The following is a 22,644-nucleotide window of genomic DNA, read 5'->3' as shown; positions in this document are numbered from 1 at the left end:
GCCCTCCCTCTGCAGCACATGACACAAATTCTTACTGGATCATTTGGACAAATTACATGTCATGTTTCTGAACTGCTGTAATGTGAAGTGAACAAAATGCTGGCGACGAGTTACAATTAAAGCTCCTGTGAGGAACTTTAGGTTTGTGTTAATTTTGGCGCCTCCTGTGGACAAAGCCGTACTTCTTCTCTCTTTTTGTCCTCCATAACCAGGCCCCATCATATCTTACAGACCTGCACCACCGCCACGCTCCTTCCCGCAGCCTCCACTCCTCTAATGCAAACCTCCTCTCTCCGCCACACAGAACCAAGTACCGGACCTGGGGTGACAGAGCATTCTCCATAGCTTCCCCCCACCCTCTGGAACTTTCTACCCCAACACATCCGGGACTGTACCGACCTGACTGATCAAGACCCACCTTTTTAGAACCGCTTTTAACCTCTGATGCTGATTTTTTTTTCTCATAGTTCCTCTTACTGTGTTTCTTTTGCTGTTCTTATTTTGTTTCTTTAGTTGTTTTTAATTATGTAAAGTGACTTTGAGTACCATAAAAAACGCTATACAAATAAAATTATTATTATTATTATTATGATTATTACATGCTTAAGTGGTGGTTTTTAACAAAACATCTAATCCTGCTTTTTTTAACAGTCATATGTATCACTCACTTTAAATTTTTGCCCTGGCACCTACCCCCCGCCAGCAGTTTCAGGCATTAAAAATAACTATATAGAAATAATCAGTCTTGTCGTTGATGATCTGGTTTGCTTTTTTAGGTCATATAGAGTCATCAGAATTAATTTCTGTCTGTTTCATAACCAGTGAAGAACTCCTCACAGGAGCTTTAATGTCATTAAATTGTGGAGTAAAAATAACATGAATGAACCTTTATTAAGACATACTGTAGTATGTCATGCATATTAAACATTGCTTCATTTTAAGTGCTTTTACTCTTTTGCTCCTCAATGAATGTCACTGTATATTTTCTCATGGGGCTCAAAATTAATGCCCAAAACAAAGGCAGCACAGCGCAAGAGCAAAGTCACCGCTTGACGTCATAAATTTGCAATACTTCTTATACTTGACTTCTTTTTTTATTTGGCTTTCAGGGGATTTTTTCCTCTTCGAACAAAAGTTGAATCACAAGAAAAGAAAAAAGAAAAAAACAGCCTAACAACTCTCCAGAATGTAATTCTGACAAAAAAAAGAACTTTGCGTCCCACAGCGCTCACTTGAACTTTGCTTTGTCGTGAGACATTTATGCTGCTTAAATTTCACATCCAGGCATTTTTGCAACATGCACAGAGGGGAGAGAAGAAGAATACAGATGATCACTCGCGAGTGGATCTGATGTAACTATCTGTTGTGGTATTAAGGACGAGGGACTTTGGAGGAAGCTTCTTTTCATGTTGGGAGACGGGATGAGGGTGATTAAATGAGAGCTGGGACTTTCTGTTGTCATTGGTGTTATCAAGCGGGCACTCCCACTTTAAAGGCTTTCATCTTCTGCGTCTTTATTTTCATTTTAACCACAAATTCCAAGAGACTTTGTTAAAAAAAGAGCCCCTCTTCTTCAAATCCACTGCCAATGCTGATCAAACTTGCAATCACCCAGAGACTCACATTAAATCAGAATCCTGCAGGACTCGCGGGTTTGCAGCGGTTTTTAGAGTGTTGCTGCATTTTGTCGCTGGGATTCAGACGAGATCAGGCCTGTTTGAGTCTGGGGAGGGGATGAAAGTTAGGAGAATATTTGCATGCAATAAAATGCAATGTTTATTATATCAGCTACTTCAGCACACAGTTCGAAGTCATGATTGTTTTCTCCACATAAAATCTGTTAGCCTATTCCCATGCACACAAAGGCTTGCAGCATGAGCAGCAAAAGTAATGGGGTTTAAAAAGAACTGCTAAAATATTCTGTTATAATTCAGTCAAAAAATGGGAGGATGTGTAAAAAAAATAGTCATAGAGAAAGAATTGGGTTAAGAAAAAGAAGGATAGTACAAGAAGATGTGGTTCCTGCAAGTTAGAAGACAACCTTTTCTCTGCGTGATCCTCCAACAGCACACTTCACTTCAAGACCCACTTCAGTGTATTTTATATTATTTTACATTTTCCTGAGTAATTTCCTGATAATGTTCATGCTCAAAGTACAAAAAAATTAAGCTTTTCCTTGAATGGAATAATGACATGTGACTATTGTAGAAGGTGCACGTTAGACTGAAACTCCTAAAAACTAGGTATTGCACATCCATCCATTATCTATAACGCTTATCCTGTTGAGGGTCGCAGGCATTGGGCAAGAGGCGGGGTACGTGTCTTTGGACTGTGAAGGGAAGCCGGAGTACCCGGAGCAAACCCATGCATGCACAGGGAGAACATGCAAACTCCACACAGAAAGGCCCACTGCGTCCGAAGCAGGGTTCAAACCAGGAACCTTCATACTGTGAGTTGACAGTGCTAACTACCGTGCAGTCCAACCAAAATACGTTGATGTATTATCCAAAGTCAGGATCTTTTCTAAACCCTAACCAAGAAGTTTTGGTGCCTTAACCTTCCCAAACTGTCATTGATAGACAAACACACAAAACAGTTTTGGAAGAAATCTTGGTTTGGGCTAAAAAAATTATCTGTAGGCCTACATCATCGCTATCAGAACACAGCCCTTTACATGGGAGTAGATTTCATTGTTGGACATAATTTAGACTCTTAAAGATCTACATGTGAATGTACACAAATCAGCCATAACATTATGACCACTGACAGGTGAAGTGAATAAAATCTCGTTACAATGGCACGAGCAGTCGTTAATGGCACCAACACGACAACGAGTTCAAGGTGTTGACTTGGCCTCCAAATTCCCCAGATCTCAATCCAATGGAGCATCTGTGGGATGTGCCGGCCAAACAAGTCCGATCCATGGAGGCCCCACCTCGCAACTTACAGGACTTAAAGGATCTGCTGCTAACGTCTCGGTGCCAGATACTACAGCAGAAGTATTTTTGGCAGCAGAAGGGGGGCCTACACAATATTAGGCAGTTGGTCACAATATATTCCACTGTAAAGTTATGCTGGTCTTATATGAAAGTTTTTGAAACTCTGCAGGAAGGTACAGCTGTGGTTGCAGCCCTGCCGGCGGTCAAGTTACAAGGAGCAAAAACCATTAATTTGACCTGACTGTTTCTTTTCTTACCAACCTCAGCAACACTTGGCGCACAGGATAACTGGACCAGCCAACACTAACACTTTAGAAAACAGAAGCTGACAACAGTGTTAGCACTGCAACTCTAAATCCTGACTTAGTGTGTGTTGTAGTGATCAAATAAGTTGCCATATTGTATTTTTTCTCTCAGCCTGAGTCACTGTCTGCCCTTTCCCGCCCAGGCCACAAATCCCTGAACTCATATACATGTGGCTTACAGGTCCACAAAGGGTACTCTGCCCTCATCTATCATTCCTCTCCTACCAGGGCGAGCTCTGCCGTGTAAACAGACAGCTGAGAGTCAGACTGCAATTCAGATTCAGACCTCAGACTGCTGCTGACAATCTCCAGTGGGACTGCAAGGTACTTTTATTTGTCTGCTTGAATCTCACACTCCCTCCTTCTCCCACAGCTGCCTTAACGTGCGCCGACTTGAAAAAAATTTTCTTCCTGACTTCAGCATAAGTTTCAACTCCTACCACTGGTTCCTGTTTAATGCTGTCCACTACTATGACTAATAGCTACAGGAACTTATGTGTGTTAATGCCAGATGGTCTCCAGAACAGGAGGATTGGGTTGTGGGATGGGGCTTTCTATCAAGGGACCTGGGTTTGTATCAGGTGTGATACTGTGGTAGGTTTCTTTCCACAATAAAGCGCCATAAAACTAGTCAAACTGGAACCATAGACTGTTTAAATAATGGACATAGCCATTGGACGTCACCCATTGGTTTCTTGACTGCATAATTGAAGCCCCGAGTTTGGGATTTGGTCGCCGCCATGTTGGTTTTCTGGAGCCAGAAGTTACCATACTTGGCCGAGAGGGTGATACTGCAGAGTAGTCAGGGACTGGCCAACGGCAAGTTATCAAAGCCAAGTAATCTGCACCCATGGCTGATACATTAGCTCGTGTTTGAGCTAGGTTAATTTAGTAGCAACAACACAAACATGGCGAAGTTAAGTGACTGTGTGGCTGTGTTTAACGTCTAGCAGACAGCCAGCAGTATCGACCTGTCACTCAAGTGACCCCGCCCCCATAATTTGAGGCTTAAAGGAGAAATTCGGCCCTGGAAAAAGTCGGTCAAAGCTGGTGTTCTCTGTAATCGATAGAAGCAGTAATATTTGAAATTGGCGCCATAGCTGTGGAGAAAGTCGTACCAACAGCTTGTGGTTTCGCCCATTCTACATTTCTACAACACCCAGTGTGCATTGCGCCCCTCCCTCTAAAAGGAACAGCCCAGCGAGAGACGCTGGAGTGAAATACGACCATGTCACTGCAGGCAATGGCTCAGAGCGGTACAGAAATACAACGAGAATATACCGGTGAATCGTCTAAAAAATATTCAGGTCTACATTTCAAACCTGAGGATTTTGTACGAGACATGACATTGGAGGCGGGCGTCCTAGATTGAGGATGTGTAGTTTAGCGAGCTCCCTGGCCTCCGGGCGGTGGTTTTCCAGGGCTCATTGGAGAAGCGGATAGCGTCCTCCAAAGGCACAGAGTGAAATTGCATTTTGTTCCTACCATACTGGCATTAGCTCCTCATAATAGCATGAGGTTGAAAATCAGCAAACTGGCCCTTTAGTATAACAAGTTCTTAGGAATAGAGAAATAAGCTATTCATAACAAAACAGTTTTTGTATTAGGCTGTAAACACGTTTATTTCTGCTGTAAAAATGGGTGTTTTTACATCTGCCATAATGTTTTTCTCTGGGCTTTTGGAGCTAGCCTCAAGTGGACACTTGAGGAACTGCACCAGAGATTGCCACTTGACTAGAACTAGTGGATCAGATTAGCGTTATTAGCAACAACAACTGTAAAATAGTGAAAATACATCCTCTTTAATACAGCTCTTGTTTATTACTCATTATACAAACATGATTATGCAATGCTGTTAAAAGTCCCATAAAGCTGCACTTCTGTTTTGCTGAAGTGCAGGTCACTTTGTCTTGATTGAACCCATTCAGAGTACACTGGTCAACCTGTGTACTGTACGGTTACCATGACATATCCAAAGCAGGCCGCAGTGTGACGGCTACAAAGCATTTGTTATCCAACATCCATATCTACATCCTTTGGGACTTACTAAGCCCCAGGACACTGACATATTAGAGTACATGTGTCTCTGTTGATTGGTTATATATGTGATGTTAGTTGAGTGTAATTCTTAGGTCCAGCAGTGTAAAAACAAAATAAATGTTGATTATTTAGATGTGATTATTTGAGTAATTTAACTTCCCTTTTTTAGAGTTACGTGTCCTCATGCATTTTTTTTTTTTTTGTTGCACCATTTATCGCCCTCTTTGCCAAAAATGAACTTGACCCCCCGTGTAACTTGTTCACACTATTCTCCACGATAAAAAAGCTTTTAGCAGAAGTTCAAGCAGGAAGACAATTATCATTCTAATTTCCTCATCACGCCTGGTCTCCACCTCTTAATTATCACTCAGTCGACTCAGTGGGTTGTGTGCACAAGCTCTTCTGTCAACCAATTATTAGCCGAGGGGTGCTGGCGCTAGTTGAAATGTCAGTGTCACTTTGCTGTCACTGCGGTGTGCGGTGATATGACCCTCTGCCTCGCCACCTCCACTTATGTCAAGGGCCCGTCAATAGTCCCACAGGAGGAGGCCTCGGCGGAGTGGATGCAAACAGTTGTTGCTGATTGTTATCAGTCCCAACAGAACATGGTTTCTGTTTACTGTCAGCTGCTGTGCTGCCGTGGAAAAAAAACTGCATGGAGGCGGGAAATGTCAGAGAAGTCTAATGTAAAATGACTCTTTCAGGTCTTTCTGTTTTTCTTGCTCATTTGTTGGGCCTGCACAGCTAATGAATCTTCCTTGGCACACCTTCTTTGGTAATGTATTTGCTCTACTCCCTCTTTTCTTTGGGGGCTGTTTTGTTACACCTGGATGTGCTTATCCAGCGACCAGACCGCCACAGTGTTGGGAGTTATTTCCCCGCAACAGCCCCATTTGAGGAATTGTTCCTTTAGGACTAATTGTGCTTTAGTGTGGAGGAGCACTAAGTTGTAGTTCAGTCCAGTTTGATTTTGTGCTGCAGGAGTTATTTGACTTGAGTTGGGCTAACGCCAACAGAAAGAACTTTCCTTCACTGTGTGTGGGAGAAAGTGGGGGAGCATTCGGCTTTTTTAAAGCGGAGGAGTAAGAGATCCATGAATAGTAGTAAGCCTCATTACTTTGGTAAATGGGTAAATGCCCCATGGCCAGTACCACCTACAGTATGCCAGCTGCAGGAGAAAATTGGTCTCCAGGGATTCATAGACAGCTGTATGTGTGTGTGTGTGTGTGTGTGTGTGTGTGTGTGTGTGTCAGAGCGAGTGCGAGTGTGAAAGAAATAACGATTGGCACAAAAGCAGCTACAAGGGACTAAAGCCACACAAACAAACTAATGTATTAACTTGCTAACGACAAAGCAAAAGAACACAGGCTGCGTGACTTCACTTTATAGCACAAACAGCAGCTCAGCGTGAAACTGCAAAAAAGTTATTTTTCTCTTTAAATTCAAACTTCTTTGAAAGTCTTGAAACTTTCTGCAGAGCTGTCAGGAACAGTTTTGGGAGAGGAGAAATGTTGTTCCTCTAGTGTTTAACTATGAAGGACTTTTTAAGAATAAATATAGCAATGTTGAGAAAGTAAATGTGCAGTCTTTTCTCCTAATCCTTTACATAAACATTACTGTTGAAAGATATTCTGGGTCATTCTTTTCTGGCTTCACTTTTGCTGCATGAGTGATGCAGTGCAGCTAAAACAACTTCTAATCTACCAGTGAGCTGTTACGTTCTTGCTCGTCTTCTCCTAGAAATTGTCTTAAATAGATGTGTACAGAGAGGTTACATGAGCTGACAAAGAATCCAATCAGTTGATAACAGCACTGCTGAAATATTAAATGTACCTTCCTGACTGAAGGGTCAAAAGGCCATTTGAAAAACTAAACCGCGGGCCTGACGGTGGTGCCAAAGGTTGTTGATTTATCTTTTTTTTTTGTACTGCGACAAATAATGTGCACAACCTTCTTGCAAATTAAGCAATTAGTGTTTTAAAGATGCTTGCAGAGACAAAAAGTAAGGTGTTACTTCCATTTGGAGGTCATCTACGTCTCAGTTTACACGTAAACAAACTTAATAACAACCAAAATGTTATCATTAATGGTGAGCGGTTGTTTTTTTCCCAGATGGCACTCTTAATTAGACGTAATGAGGGGCTGAACCAACGTGGTCCAACAGAAACAGGTTAAATGACTATAACCTCGTAACATGGCAAAACATGGTGGTGGGTTGTTGTGTCTGAGAATTATGTGCCAGCATCCAGAACCAGTGCTAATGGAATATCAGTAAGTATGAAGATTTGTGGTTGGCACAGGAATCTTTCAGAAAGTTAGCTTCTTAGCACTGGCTTCCAGTAAAATCTAGAGTAGAGTTTAACATCCTTATTCTTATTACAATACAATACAAAGCTGTTGCTGGTCGCAGGATGCAGGCCTGCTCGTGGTACCTAAAGTCTGTATGAGTAGTATGGGAGGTAGAGCCCCCCTCATCATCTACCAGTCAGAGTCCGGGAGGCAGACACCCTCTCTACTTTTAAAAGTAGGCTTAAAACTTTCCTTTGTGACAAAGCTTGTAGTTAGGGCTGGCTCAGGCCTGCCTTGGATTAATGTTGGGTCTCTCTGAATAATATAACAAAGAGTACGGTCTAGACGTGCTACAATTCAAGAACAAAAGTAGTTTGGGGCAGCAGGCAGGAGACATGGTTGAGCAACAGGTTCAGAGCCAGGTAAATAGTCCAGACAAACAGTCTGAGGGTTGGAAAAGTCTTACATAAGCGGCAAAGAACAATCTGGCAATGAGTGCGAGAGCAGGAGAGGCTCGTATACTGGCTTGATTACCGATGGGGATCAGCTGTGTGCCCAGGTGAGCTGAGTGAGCTGACGAGGTGGGCGCGGCCGGGAGAGCGGAGCAGAGGAGGGGTGAGTGGAAAATTACTGGGAGAGATCAGATGATCTTTCTACTTCTCCAATGTGCACTTTGCTTGGGCATTATTTCTGTGGTGCCAGCCAGTCATTTTCACACATCACATGGTATCTTTTCACCTTTATCTGTAAGGTGACACCATCTTAAACTCAAACCTCACAGTGGGACAAAAGCACATATTTTGCCTCACACTTTCCTACATGTCGATGTCTATACTATCCAAAAAAATGTCCTTCCGGCTGAAGCTTCCAAAGTGTTAAATGACTCCGTGTTAAGCTTTTATCTTTATAATAGCTTCTGTATCTATGACAACATCTCACCAGTCATTCTGATGAGCCCCTTTGCCTGCAGGCTAAAATCGTATTATGTGCTGTGACAGCATCACATGCAAGGAAAGTAAATCCAATCTCAGTGTGTTGGAACATTGTTAATTGGTCCACTAACGATCTGTCACACTGTAGCACTCATGTTGGATATCATGTTAACGATTCCTGCTTCTGTTTTCATCTTTAGAGACACACAGATGACAGAATTGACTTGGCGTGCCTGTCATTACAAGGTTTTTTTCTCGCACAAGCAGCGAGCGCTGCTATTGTTGAGAGGCGCTCGAGTTTAGATCACAGATGTCTTTCAAGGCGTAAAGTTCTGCCTCCAAGGAAACAATTCTTGTAAGTTTTATTTGGGCTTTGTGTGCTGTATCAAGTGCATGGGGGATGATTGCAGAGAGAGTGCCTTGAAAAATAATTCCTCACCTGCAGTGGTTAAAAGTGTGCGGCTCAGTATTCAGCTGCTTTTTGCTTCCCTTTTTCCACAGCCACCTCTAATTCTCAGCCAGCGCTGGTGAGTTCACCTTCAAGGTCAGGTACAGTCAGACTGAACAGATATTTACTGAGAGCAACAAAAGGGATGGGAGAGAGAGGGAGAGAGAAAAAGAGTGAGAGAGCTTGATCCAAAGAGACTTTTTTTTTTTGGCATTGTGTGTTTAAAGAGACCTCAGTACAGAAAACATTTCCCAAAAAAAATAAAAGCCTTTCACTCCTGCGAGCCAGACAGATCAGACACACAAATACAAAGCAGAACCACCCAAACAGACGCGTCAAGTCTGCGCTTTTGTAAGCGATGAAAGGTGGAAGGAGTCACACAAAGGAAAGCACAAATAAATACTTACCCACTGGGCCTCAGACATAAACACACACACACACACAAATTTTTCCTCACCCATGAAGCTATGGTAGCTGTGCCTCCCCCCGCTGAAGTGTGCGTGATGGCTCGAACTATTATAGCTGAAGGCCCCAGTCATGCTCAGGTCCGTGTGCATCTCTTTTATCCACCAAAAGGCCGGGCCAGCATATTAATTGGTTCCACTTCCAAGATATAATTGCAAACTCTAAATTCTGACACTGCATCTTCTTTGGATAGATGATGGAAATGTCCGATTACACGTCGAAGCAAACTGTAAACGTGACAAAGAATTAAGGTGTGGCGTTCAAATGAGGCAATCCATGGTTAATTAAAGGCCACCATCTTATTAAGTGAAATTTCTGATGTTTATCACGATGATATTTGATAACGACTTGAGTTAATTATGATGATTATGTTTCTAAAATGCTCATTATCTTCATGTAAAGCCCCACAATCTATTACAAGAACTGCCAATTTGTGTAATGAGTATTTTATTATCGGGGTTATTATTTCCTTCAGTGGTGATTACATCTATCAGCAGTCAAGCATGGGAAATAAATGATGGATTTATGAAGTGAGAACGACTGCCGACAAAAATGTGTACGTTACTGGAAACACGTTGAGACTTGATGAAACAAATCAACTAAGGCAAGGGCTTTTTAGGATTGTCTTAGAGATTTAGTAACAGTGTCTATGAATGTGTGTGTGTTTATGTGTGTGCACTAACATATAAAAGTGCTTACCTTATCATGGCTCTTTGCTCTGGGTGATATTCTCTCTTTGTCTCCTGTAGGTCAAGATAACGTTAGCTACATCCATACCATCAATTTACTATCTATTCATATGCTGTGTTGAGGGTTTCAATGAAAGTCTTTCGGCCGTTTGTTAAGAAACTAAATTGCCTCTTGTTTGTTTTTAATTGCTACTTTTAGTTGAAGACTTACACGATCTTTAGTGTATCTCTTTATTCTGGCAATAAAGGTAGTTCCCATGTTTACCTAGGGAACAATGCGCCGACCACGACCCACAGAGTTTCAGGTTTATATGTAGTTGGACGTCTTTGTTCATTGCCTTTTGTCTCTCTGCTTGGCTCTGATTCTGCCACAATAATATGGGTTTACTCCTATATACAGAGAAGAGGCTCATATGATCTCAAAATATTGATGTTTCAGCCTTGCCCAAAACAGCTTCTGAGTGCCACAGGGTAGCGTATTTGGACCTTTATTATTCTGCATTTAAATGAATTAGCTTTCACTTCTAATTCAATGCTGTATCAATATGTATGCAGATGATACATTTACTTACAACTCCAAAAAAATGTTCGGATAAGCTGTCACTGAATGCTCAAAACCTAAACCCATAACCCTTGGGCTTACTCAAAAACTAAGAAAAGATTGAACTCCAAAATAATAATTCCTCCAGCAGATCTTTGGATTTACACATGACCCACTCGATGTGACACATGATGATTGCAATTTCACTTTACTATTACTGTGCAAGCGCCTGGCTCCCAGCATAACTGCCTAAGTGGTGAGCACAGCTGCACGTCTAATAAAAGGCGCTACACTGAAAGACTACATAGAGCCTGATGGACAAAGGTACACTTACTCAACAAACTGTACTGGCTATTATGTACAATCTTGATGCATCGCCATGATTCCTACTCTGAACCATATGTGGATTATCCTTGAGAGTAAAGTAAACTGTCTTTTCTTGGCTGTCAGCAACGTAATGAAAGGAATACAATGCCACAAAATAATAATAAAGCAGTGGTTGTCTGAGTCATGTGTTAATCTTCCTTCTACAACAGCTTCAGACTTATCTGTCTTTCCATGGAATAGAGAAGGGGGCATTGTATAAATAGGACACACACAAATTTGACAACAGTAAAACGATGTGCAGAGAATGGTGCTCATTCACCTTTCATGATTGGGATTACTCAAACATTATAATAATAAAGGAAAGTGCTCCTGAGACGTCATCCAGATACTTTCTGCAGATTCCTCCCTCAGTCTGCTTTTCATTCTCTCTCATTTTCCTAGGACTAAAAAGAGTCTAGAAGGGGAAGTACCACCTCCTGCGTCACGAGACTGAATCGCTGCACAGTCAAGAGGAGTGAACACACACGGAGACGAATCTAAACTACACAAGAAGGTGAGAAAGAAGCGTCTAACACGCATGATAATGTGTGGGAGGAAATGATGGAATCGTGGGAAACCTGTTATTAGAATGTGAAAGTGCACGAAATCTCTGCAAAGGCATACAATTATAAAGCATGCATCAGTTTGGACGATGAATGATAGACGTTAGTGAAAATGTCAACCAACTGCTGAAACCACTGTTAAATGGGCTGATTTGTCATAGTCTGTTTTGGGTGGGGTGCTGCGAGAGATCCATTCAATAAAAGCAGGTAATTCTGAGTGTGTAATTGTAGTTGGGTTGCGTTTGTTTGACCTAAACGTGGGAGAAATTAACACTCTGTGCAGCTTTGTTGCGTTTAAAAACCCAGATGACTGACCTGCTGTTTCAGTGACAGTGTAAGTGTGATGGGAAGTGTCAGGAGTGAGCGTGAGGTGAAGAGTGATGTGTGATAGCAAGCAAGCAGGGAGCGGTTCTATAATGGGCCCAATTAAGCAGCAAGATCTCCCTGAGCAGCAAACTCAACACAAATCAATAGGTAATGTCCACGCTACCAATGCCCCATTTCTTTTATTCTGGCAGACAATTAGGTTGTTTTTTTGGTTGGTCTTTCTATTTGTTAACGTCTTATTGGTGGAACCTCTTTGGACTGACTAAATTTAACAAAGTTTGAATTTGAATCCAACACAAGCAAACTTATATTTCTGGCTTTTTAGAGAGTAGAGTTCATTAGTCTGATTATAACTGATAATGTGAACTTGCATTATCTTGGACCGCTGACATCAGTGTGTGTGTCGCTGCGTTCGCCAGCTGACAAGCTTTTTTTGCAATTTGTCGTGCCAAGTGGGAGATATCAGAGCCAACAAAAAATTCCCGAACACCCGGCTTGTAATTAGCACTAAGGGGCTGACATGCACATTTTTGGCTGCTCATATTTATGGTTAAATTCCGTTTGACGTGAACCCAGTATTAAAATCAGAGTGAAGATGTCAGCAGAGAGGATAGTCATACGCCAGGTCCTTTCGATTCTGCTTAATGGGATTTTCAGGCTGTAATCTGCTGCAGAATTCTTCAGCACAGACTTACCTGTGTCAATTACGGATTCCATTTCAGTCTTTTCCCAAGGTTTAGAAAACGCCCACGTGCATCATAATAACCAGAGTATATATAGTCATTTTTTGATTGCATCTCCATCCAATTATTACTTAACTTTTGTGAGTTTAAATTATTCCAACTTAAAGCTCCTGTGAGGAACTCTCGGTTTGTGTTGATTTTGGCGCCCCCTGTGGACAAAGCCGTACCTCTAATCTCTTTGCTGATTTTGTCCATGCACATGCTTCAGTGGTGTTATTTAACAGATATAATCTCATCCTGATTTCTCTAACAGTCATATGTATCACTCACTTTACATTTTCACCCTGGAAAATGCAAACAAAGGCAGCGTGCAGTTAATCGCTTCCTCCGACACCTCCCGCCCACCAGCGTTTTCAGGCATTGAAAATACCTATATAGAAATAATCAATCTTGTCGCTGATGGTCTGGTTTGCTTTTGTAGCTTATATAGAGTAATCAGAATAAAATGCAGTCTGTTTCATAACCATCAAAAAACTCCTCACAGGAGCTTTAAGTGAGAACAAAAGAGAAAAATTGAGCGCGTCTTGTTTCGCCACCTGTCTTATAACGTCTTAAAACAAGAAAGTTTCTTAATTTTCAACCTGAAGGTTCAAATTCAGACATTTAATGCTACAATGGTAAAAGAATAAACATTACAAAGCATTTTATTTCATCATATACTCGAATGAGCACGGCCAATAGCCCATTTGAGCTGTTAAGAAGACAAATATTTGGAAAATCTCGTCAAGCAGCTGGAACGGAGTAATGGTGGCATGTCTCTGCCTACCTCTGCAAATGATGCATCTCAGTGTTTATGCGTATTCAGCCGGGTGATTTAACAGGAGCAGCCTTTGTTACAGGGCAAGAGATGCTGGCCTCTCTCCCTTTTTCCTCTCTCCTCCGAAGCGCACACACATATTCACAAACACACTTTACTAGCAAGTTGTCCTTGATGCGTCTCATAAAGACAGGCGGCGGCGGAGGAGGAGGAGGAGGCTGGGATAGTTTCAGGCAGTAAAAGCAGCCTGTGAAATCACATCGCATGCGAAAAGTCACAACAGATGGCTACTCCTGCTACGTCCTCGCTGAGTGTGACACGGGACAGACACAATGAACGTGAGCAGCACTTTCTGCAGCTATACGCCTCCCCCGAATGAGGACATGAAATCTTGTTAAAGACAAGGTTGCATATTGAAAGCTATACTCAACAGCTGCTTATTGTGCTGTAAAGTGAGGAATTAGAATAACATTAAATAAAGGGAAAAAAGGAAACTCTAGACCCAGTAGGGGGCAGGATTAGTCCAGAGAAAGAAGAGGAGGAAAGAGAAAGGGCTGAATAAAAAGCAGGAGGGGAATGTGGCATGGTTTGCTGCTCATGATTAGAGGATGTATGGATTCTATAGATGCTTTTATCTTTCATGCTAACCTCATAAAGTTTCCTCAGCATTCAGAAAGCAACTAAATATCTCCTTGAGAAGAGGTAGGAAGAGGAGGGGTTGTGGATGCTGCTGTCTGTATTGTTTAATGGATCATCCGCCTAATTGCTCCTCTGGAAGGTTGCGCTTACAAGAGGAGAACAGGCTCGGGGTGGAGAAGACACAGAATGGCTGAAATGACACAATAAGCCCACTTTAGTATCTTAACCGAATTATCCCAGTCATCGCTATTCTGGAAGCTGCATATGCTTAGAGCAAAGACTGGTTGTGGAGACGATGAAAGCACCTTAATGGCCCTGCATGTTTTCAAGTGCAAGTGCCTTTCAATAGCCTCTACAGGGCCACCGAAGAAGAACAGCACTTAAATCCTGTTACTAAATGTGCATGCTGGGTAAAAGATTTGAATGCAAAACAAAGAAGCCTTGATCCTCTACCTTCGCTACGTGTCTGCAAATGTGACTGAAAATCTGATTTCTTCAAATGAAATGCGGGCACAAGAATATGTAGGATTAATAAAATGTGTTATTCTGATGTTTCAAACTTTTCGAAAAAGGGATGGTTTGAACATTTGTAATCACAACTGTGTTTTGCTGAACGCAGCCTTCTGATTTCGCTGCTTCTTTCATGCAGGCACGTCAATCAAAAAAGTGAAGGAGAAAAAAATTTTAATCGAACCAAAACAGGGAGAAAAAACAGTGGAATAATTTTTGTTTTCATTTTGAGGAGTGAAAAAGCTCTAAATAAGATAAAAGTGAAATGTGTAACGCGGTACAGAATAATCCTTATTAAGTTAATTTTCCATAAAAGTAATCCGCTACTGGGATTTCTTCTTGGCAGGTAGCTGCGCACCAGCAGAAGGTAAACACAGTTACACAGTGCGTATGCGTAGCTAGCTAACTCAACTAGCGAGATGGCAGCGAGGATAGCGTTTACTTTGTGGGAATATTCTCATTATTTTGAATGTTTGGACGAAAGGGACAAGAGCAACATGACGGTGAACTGTAAGTTGTGCCTAGAGGATAAGTGCTCGTCGGCTGTGAAGAGCTCGACTTCAAATTTAAAGAAGCATCTGCAAGCTAACACTGGTGACGCTAAGAGCCCGGGTTGTATTGTTTTCGTTGAAAGAGCTGTGTCTTCAGCCCTATTCTAGTACAGATGGGGACCTCATGTGATTTAGAAGTGACCCCCTAACGTTTGTGATATGCAAAGTCTGTATTTTACTACAATTTACAGACATTGTCCACCCGGATATGATTGAAAATGTCAAGGCTTTCGCATAAAATCTGCTTAAAGCCTTAAAATCCTGCTGAAAGATAGACAAACGTTCCTTACCGCATGTTGGCATGCATCTCGTGCATCTCATCCATCTCATCGTCTTTCGAGATTTCGCTCTCGTGTTGTATTTGAGTTTGCTCTTTCTGCGAATGGGTCCCCATGCTGTGTAGCAAGATAGGCCTCCTGAATTTGCCCCCTAAATGCTGTCAAAACTTAAGTTTATAAGTTCCACTGCAGCAGAGAAAGAGGCAGGAAAAAGGTGTGGAGATATAAATATAAAGATATAAAAATATTTGACCCCAAATTAAGAAGATTCACACTGTACTGAGATTATCAGGTGCCTTCTGTGTTTGCCAAAATATGGTAGGTAATTTGCGCTGGAATTTTTACTTTACAAATTACGGACATGGCCGATTCGCACGGGATTAAGATCACAGATGACCTCTGCAATTACTAGAGGTCCCCAGGTAATAATAGTCCTGTGCGATTAGGCTTAAAACTATATGCCTCTGTCCAGTTTACTGTCAGATTGTTAGCATAGTATAAAGCTGTAAAGGTCATATCGTGCCTGTCATTACTGTTATTATGCTGCAGAGTTACAGATTATGGGCCGTAAACAAGGCTGCAGTGACGATAGTCAATACATCTTAAAGGTAGACCGACAGTAGGCTGAACGCTGTCCTGACGATATAACATGCGTAAAGAGTCGCAAAGAGGGTTTTAATTTTTGGTAATGCAAACGTAATCTAACATGTTACTTTTCTCAATAACATAACAAGTTTCTTTTAAAAGTAACGTTGCCCAGCACTGTTAGAGAGTGGTTAGGAAGTGAGAGAAGGGACGCCGGACTTTGCCAAAAAAGAAAGTAAATTGCATCCATGGATGAAATCGGGCTCACCTCCTGAAAGGTTGAGGGGGGAAAGGTGTTCTTTTAGAGGGGAGAGTGTTTGGATTAGTGTGAGAACTTTTGAGCTTAAATGAGTGAAGCAGAGGGATTTTGCAGACTGCTGTCTCTACTACAAGACCTTAGTTAGGCATTATTACCTGCATTTGGTTCCCTCCTCTCTTGTCCAGCTCAATAACTCTCAGGAAGCTTAGAGCTAAAGGCGCAGGGGGAGCAGAGAAAAGTTCTGCTGCTGTGAACACTACAGTTCTTATTCCCTGTTAAAAACAGTAATTTCTTTGGACTTGATGTAAAGTCTAAAGAGACAGAGGCCACTTAAATGTGTTGACTTATTAAGCAGCCACATTTCTGAGTGCATTTACAGCCCAAGAGTGACAGCCGCGAGACTGAGACAAGGGCACGGAAAATGGCAGAACTTTGAGCAGTCTATAAATTAAATGTTTGTAATTCACATCTTCTGTGTTTCATTACCGCTGCCAAGGTCTCTCACACAATGCCATCGCTGCTCTCGCTCTTTGTTTGCTCTCCTTCCCCTGACTCTACGTGTCGTGTGACTCTGTAGGTGATGCTTTTGAATGTAAGGCCATCCAAACATCTGTGACAGGACGGAACACAACATCCTGCGTAAAGAAGCACAAAAAGACACAAAAGGAGAATGTGTTACTTTTACATTTTGTTAGGAAGCATCCTGCTAAAGTGTCCTTAAACTAGACGCAACATTTCCATCCCCACTAGAGATCTCGCCTGCAGCGGGACAAAAGATTTAACCCATAAACTCTGCAGGTGTTATAATCACAAAATGATGACTGAGAATATTGCACCTTTCCTAAAGTCGCCTTGTGGATATTTTAAGAAGATGGGCATTAGAAGATGTTGAGTTGAGGACTTTTTTTTGAAGACTGTAAAAGCAACCGAAGCGTTTTTCGTGCCTTTCGGGATGCAGATTTTTTTTTTTGCAAACTCAAGAGTTGCTGTGGCTGTTTTTGTGCAGTTTGTGCATTTTGAGGCGATTAGCTCGGGAGGCATTTTGCTTTTAATTGCGCCACCTTATTTGCTGCGAGCCTCAAAAACACACGGACTTAATGTGTCAACAAGCAGATTAGCTTGTTTTCACGGAGCTAAACAGTTGCTAATGCTCACTTTGAGATCACAAAGTACAACGCTGTGTTCTCTCTGGACCCACTCTTACTTGTTTACATGTGCTTCCTTTAAGCTCCCTCAGAAGTTGGAGGACATGACTTTGCCTTACTGCCGCCGCACACTGCAACGTTTAATATATTTTCCAGTTGTTGTAATCTCTTCCAATTAATGAAATCTCCTTCAGTGATTCTCCTAAATTAGGAAATCGCAGTTTGAGCGAAGGAGTTTTGGAGCGCCGTTCACTGCTTCATCTCGCCTCTAATTCGTGCATGGTCTCATCACAATTAACAGTTCAACACCATGTGGCTCCATGTGGATAAAATCAGCAGTGGTAATTTAAATGTGACACAGTGAGGAGACAATTTAGCAGGAAGATTCATTTAATTGAATACAGCCTCGCTATATGTCGGCCCAATCAAAGTCACTGGAAGTAGGAATCCCTAAAAGGTGAATTAATATGTAAGTAGGTGATTTTATAGATTCGCTTAGCGCCTTGATATCTTGCAATCATTGGAGGATATTACCCTGCAGCTACAAACGAAGACTGACATGCATGCCCACGGACATATGCATGGGCTCAATGCTCACAGAGAGAGAAAGAGAGAGAAAGAGAGCTGGCTTAGACTAGCTTCTGCCTGTTGGGATTCAATTAAAGCAACTTAAATGATACTAGGATGGCTGCTTCATAGCCTAATGGGCTGAGCTTTAGACGTCTCCTCTTCCCTATTATATTTCATTACAGTATTAACACTTGCCCTAAGAGAGGGGGGGATGGGGGAAGCTACGGAAATAAAGTGTGTGCAGAGGAGGCGAATTCGCTTAAAGTTGGAGACAAAAAAACAACAACAAAATCTCTTGAAGTAAGCGCTGGATTGTTGGTTGCATCATGAGTAACTGGAGCTTGCTTGAGGCGACTGAGGCTGCCATCACTGCAAAAACACATAGAAGGAAAAAAAAGGTAAAATATCAAAAGCAAACGTGTTCTGGCACATACACAGCTTTCTTTTTTGTCTCTGTGAACACACACCATGACAAAATAGCTCCTGGTGTTAACCGTAAAAAAAAAAAGACGTATCATCTCAGTCACATTGTAGGAACACAGAAATCCCTTTCACCCTCCACAGCATTAGCATCGTTTGCTAGTAGAACACTCCGCCATAAAGAAACCAACAATTTAGAAAATAAAATCACTCTCTTAAGAAGTAAACTGACATTTCTTCTCTCATGATACCCCAGAGAAGCATAGTGTTTCTTCATTTAATGTCACACTATCTCTCTATTAGTGAAGGACAAGAGCAGAGCGACGAGATGAAGGAATAAACAAGACAACACTGCTACTTATCCCCCCTACTAAACCCCCCAACACAAATCTTTAAACCTCCCCGCATTCCCCTGGTTGTTTTGTGATGAAGTTATCCGACAGCAGAGTTCTACTCAGCCCCAGCCGTCTGAGGAGAGATTGAGAGAGCAGCCGAATCACAGGGAGGAAGAAGTATCAAAGACATCAGCCTGGGAAGAAGTGAGGGTGGTGGGGAATAAGGGAGGAGGTGGTGATGGAAGTAAAGATGTGACAATGTGCAAGAATTAACACAGACGCACTCGAGCTGCCAAACTGTTAGCACCATTCTAGGTTGTATTATAACTATAACATTTCAAAAATACATTTATTCACACATTTATTGGCATTATTATGAGCATTTCTTTACTTTAATATGGACATTCATGCTTCATTTACTCTGCAGGGGATATGTGCTTCCATTACACATTGTGCTTCTGTTAATGAGTTCACAGCAATGCCAAGTCATGTAGAAAAAAAAAGTGGAGTGAGGTAAATTATGTGATGAATGGACATGATTGAAGCAGTAATAAATTCCTCTTTGTTGGGGGGTATAATGTTGGAGGAAGAAAACGATCATGGCCATGGTGACAATCGACCATCACAGAAATGCTTAATCAGTTCAAATGAACCTTGCATTATCCTTTACCACATGGGATAACTTTTTCGGAGGCAGCAGCCGAAGAGTGTCAATCATTTTGCACTTGGTGTCATCTCATTCACCAAACCATGAAGGACCTACACACTGATAGATCACAATGTGACAGCAGTTGTAGAAGTAATCATGCAGTCTGTCGGTCACTTTGAAACAGACACACAACTATAGTTTTATAGAGACTGAGGTGGTCAATAGTAAAACAAAAAGACACTCTTGGTCCATTCTTTTTAATCACGCTTACACCAACTGTACAGACTCTGTGCAGCTCAGTGTAATGGTCACCAAACTGATGTACCTGTGGATTTTACCATGCTACAGCAAAGACTATGTCAAATGTTACAGACCTATTGTCCTTAAGGTGGCAAACCTATAATGTTGGCTACCAATGGTGTCACTGAAGCAACTACAGTGTTGGCGACCAACAATGTTTTCAAGGCACAAAATACTTTGATGTTGGTGATCACTGAGATTAATAACAACAGAGAGGTTGGCGACCAATTGTGTCTTTTAGGTCGCATTCACACCTAAAGTCTAAAGTTTGTTTGGTTAGAATCAAGGACCAAACTGTTACAAAGTTGCATTTTGCCTCGAGTTTGGTTTGTGTTCACGCGGCAGCTTTTACCAGTGGACCACAAGTTTTGATGCGCGAGGAAATTGCTCTCTGATTGGTCAGAACTTCCACCTGGTAAAACTCCCTTAAGTGAACAAAGAGGGAGAGCACACTCCTCAATCACACTCAACACGCTCCAGGGTTCGGATCAATCAGACTAAACAAGGCTGGTGTGAACCTGCCCTAAGGCAACAAAGAAATACAACGTTGGCAACCAATTAGGCAACAAAAGACTATAATGTTGGTGCCCAATTGTGTCTTGAAGGTGACAAATGATTACAATGCTAGCAACTAAAAGTGTCTTTAGGGGTACAAACGACTACAATTTAGTGACCAAAAGTTTCTGCATGTAGACAAACAATTACAATGTTGGCAACCAATAGTGTCTTTAAGGCACAAACTACTATGATGTTGGTGATGATAGTGTCACTGAGGTGAATAACAACAAGGATGGCGACCAATATTGTATTTAAGGCACAAACTACTGTGATGTTGGCAACCAATTGTGTCTTTTAGGCAACGAACAACTATAATGTTGGTGCCCATGAGTGTCTTTAAGGGGACAAACAACTATGATGCTGGCAACCAAAAGTGTCTTTCGGGGTAGAAACGACTACCAGGACTCTCCAACCCAGCTCCTGGAGAGCGACCTTCCTGCATGTTATAGGTTTCTCCATACTCTAACACACGTGATTTGAATGTGTTGCTCGTTATCAATCCCCTGAGACGCTTCAGTTGGTTAATAACGAGCAGATCATTCAAATCAGGTTTGTAGACAAACAGCTACAATGTTGGCGACCAAGAGTGTCTGTTGGGCCACGAACAACTAAAACGCTGACAACCAATAGCGTCTTTAAGGCCATGATTGACAACAATGTTGGCGACCAAAAGAGTCTTAAAGGCCATAAATTATCATAATGTTGCACTATCCAAATCAAAGTTAATTCTTAAAGAGTGTATGCTTGGTATTTGTGTTTAAGAAATATCTAACACACCTAAATGAGGAGCTATGACCACCTTCTACCGGGCATGCAGATTGTCCTGGAGAAGTAAAGTGTTCATGTCAGTTGAACCAGACAACAGATGCCCCTCTCCACCTACTCCTGGAAAGGGAGTAGTGAGTTTCTTTTCCTGTTGGCAGCTGGGACCTCTCTGCAGCCAGGGACTCAGGGGAGTGGGGTGGCGGGGGGGGCTTGCTCCAAGCCAACTGGCATGGTGATTGACTGGTTGGGGTGATGGCTAATAGGCAGGGAGCCCAAACCCACAGATGGAGCAGACCTCTTAGGAAGTGTTAGTGGGGTGACAGGCTTATGGGCACCCATGGGCTACTTGGACTCCACATCTTGTTTGGGAATGATGCACCTTCCACTTCTGCTCAACTTTTGTCCAAGTGGCTTTGAGTTACTTCCCAAATCGACCCACAAGAGAGCCTGACTCATTCAGGTAAGTGACTTTGTCCCTATCCGGTGCTGTACAACCACTGTGCATCGCCCCTGCTGAGGGAGAAGGCGGCACAGCGGGGCGTGTGGAGAATGTAATCAGTGGCAAACCTGACCTCGATGAGTACAGCAGTCAAGGGACTCTCAGGGGGCATCTGCTCCCCAAAATGTAGCTCACGATAGCTTAATATACAGTATCTGTCTACAAGAACTTTGGGTGTGTGGGAAAACTTCTTTCCACTCTTTGACTGCTTACTTCTTCTTTTCTACTACCTCCTACACCTCATGGGTAAAGCTTCGGCTATCAAGTTACTTAGCAAAAACAAGTCCTAGTAAGTGTGGCCTTAAAAAAGGTGCTTTCACCATACACCTTGTTCTTCATCATCCCTATTTCTTTGTGTTGCTCTCATTGATCCCTTCTGGTTTCTGGACAGCCCTCTCAACAAAGAGCTCAATTCCATTCCATTCCATGTGCCTTCAACAGAACATATAGACACAAGTATGTATGTAAAGTATTCGCATGTACACGTGCAGTAACCCATAAAGGTAAAAGGAAAAGTACACTTTTGCTTTTCATAAAGGTTTAGAAATGTGCATGCACGCACACCAATTAAACACGCACACACAAACACGGACCCACTCAAACACACATGGTGCGAGCAGTCAGAAGTGATTACAGTCTCCCTAATTGCACTCTAAAAATGGTGCTTTGCTTTGCCACAAAGCCTTTTTAATGTTATTGCTGAAGAAGCAAGTTCTGCCCCAAGGTGTTTGATTCCCTCTCTCTTTATGCTCGCCTTTAAAACGCAATGGAACAAAACAAAACAGTTGAACAAAACTGTTGTTTTTAAGGCAGCTCTGTGAAACGACGCAATTACCGCTAATGCAGTTTTGTATCCAACAACGGTAACAACACCTTCAATCAGCCTGTAACTTTAAGACGACAAAATTTGAGCCGGCAGCTTTCTTTGTAATTTATAACTTCTTGAAATAAAACAAGGACAATTCTGAAGTGATGCAGAAAGTCTGAAAGTCAAATCAGAAGGAAAAGGGCCGAGCAAAAGCAAAAGCATCGGTAAACAATTATTGTGTTCTATTGCTCTGTTATTGTCACAAAATACCTAACCATCAATTATTAAAGGTGTGACATGTGTTATAGCTCAGATGCAACTATGACATAGAATTTGCACATACAGAGAAACACAATGCACACAGATGAG

This window comes from Semicossyphus pulcher, unplaced genomic scaffold (genome assembly GCF_022749685.1).
Source record: "Semicossyphus pulcher isolate SPU_LCO1_2020_fin unplaced genomic scaffold, fSemPul1.0.p SCAF_10, whole genome shotgun sequence".
In the NCBI taxonomy this organism is placed as follows: domain Eukaryota; kingdom Metazoa; phylum Chordata; class Actinopteri; order Labriformes; family Labridae; genus Semicossyphus; species Semicossyphus pulcher.
This window is presented reverse-complemented; position numbering follows the sequence as displayed.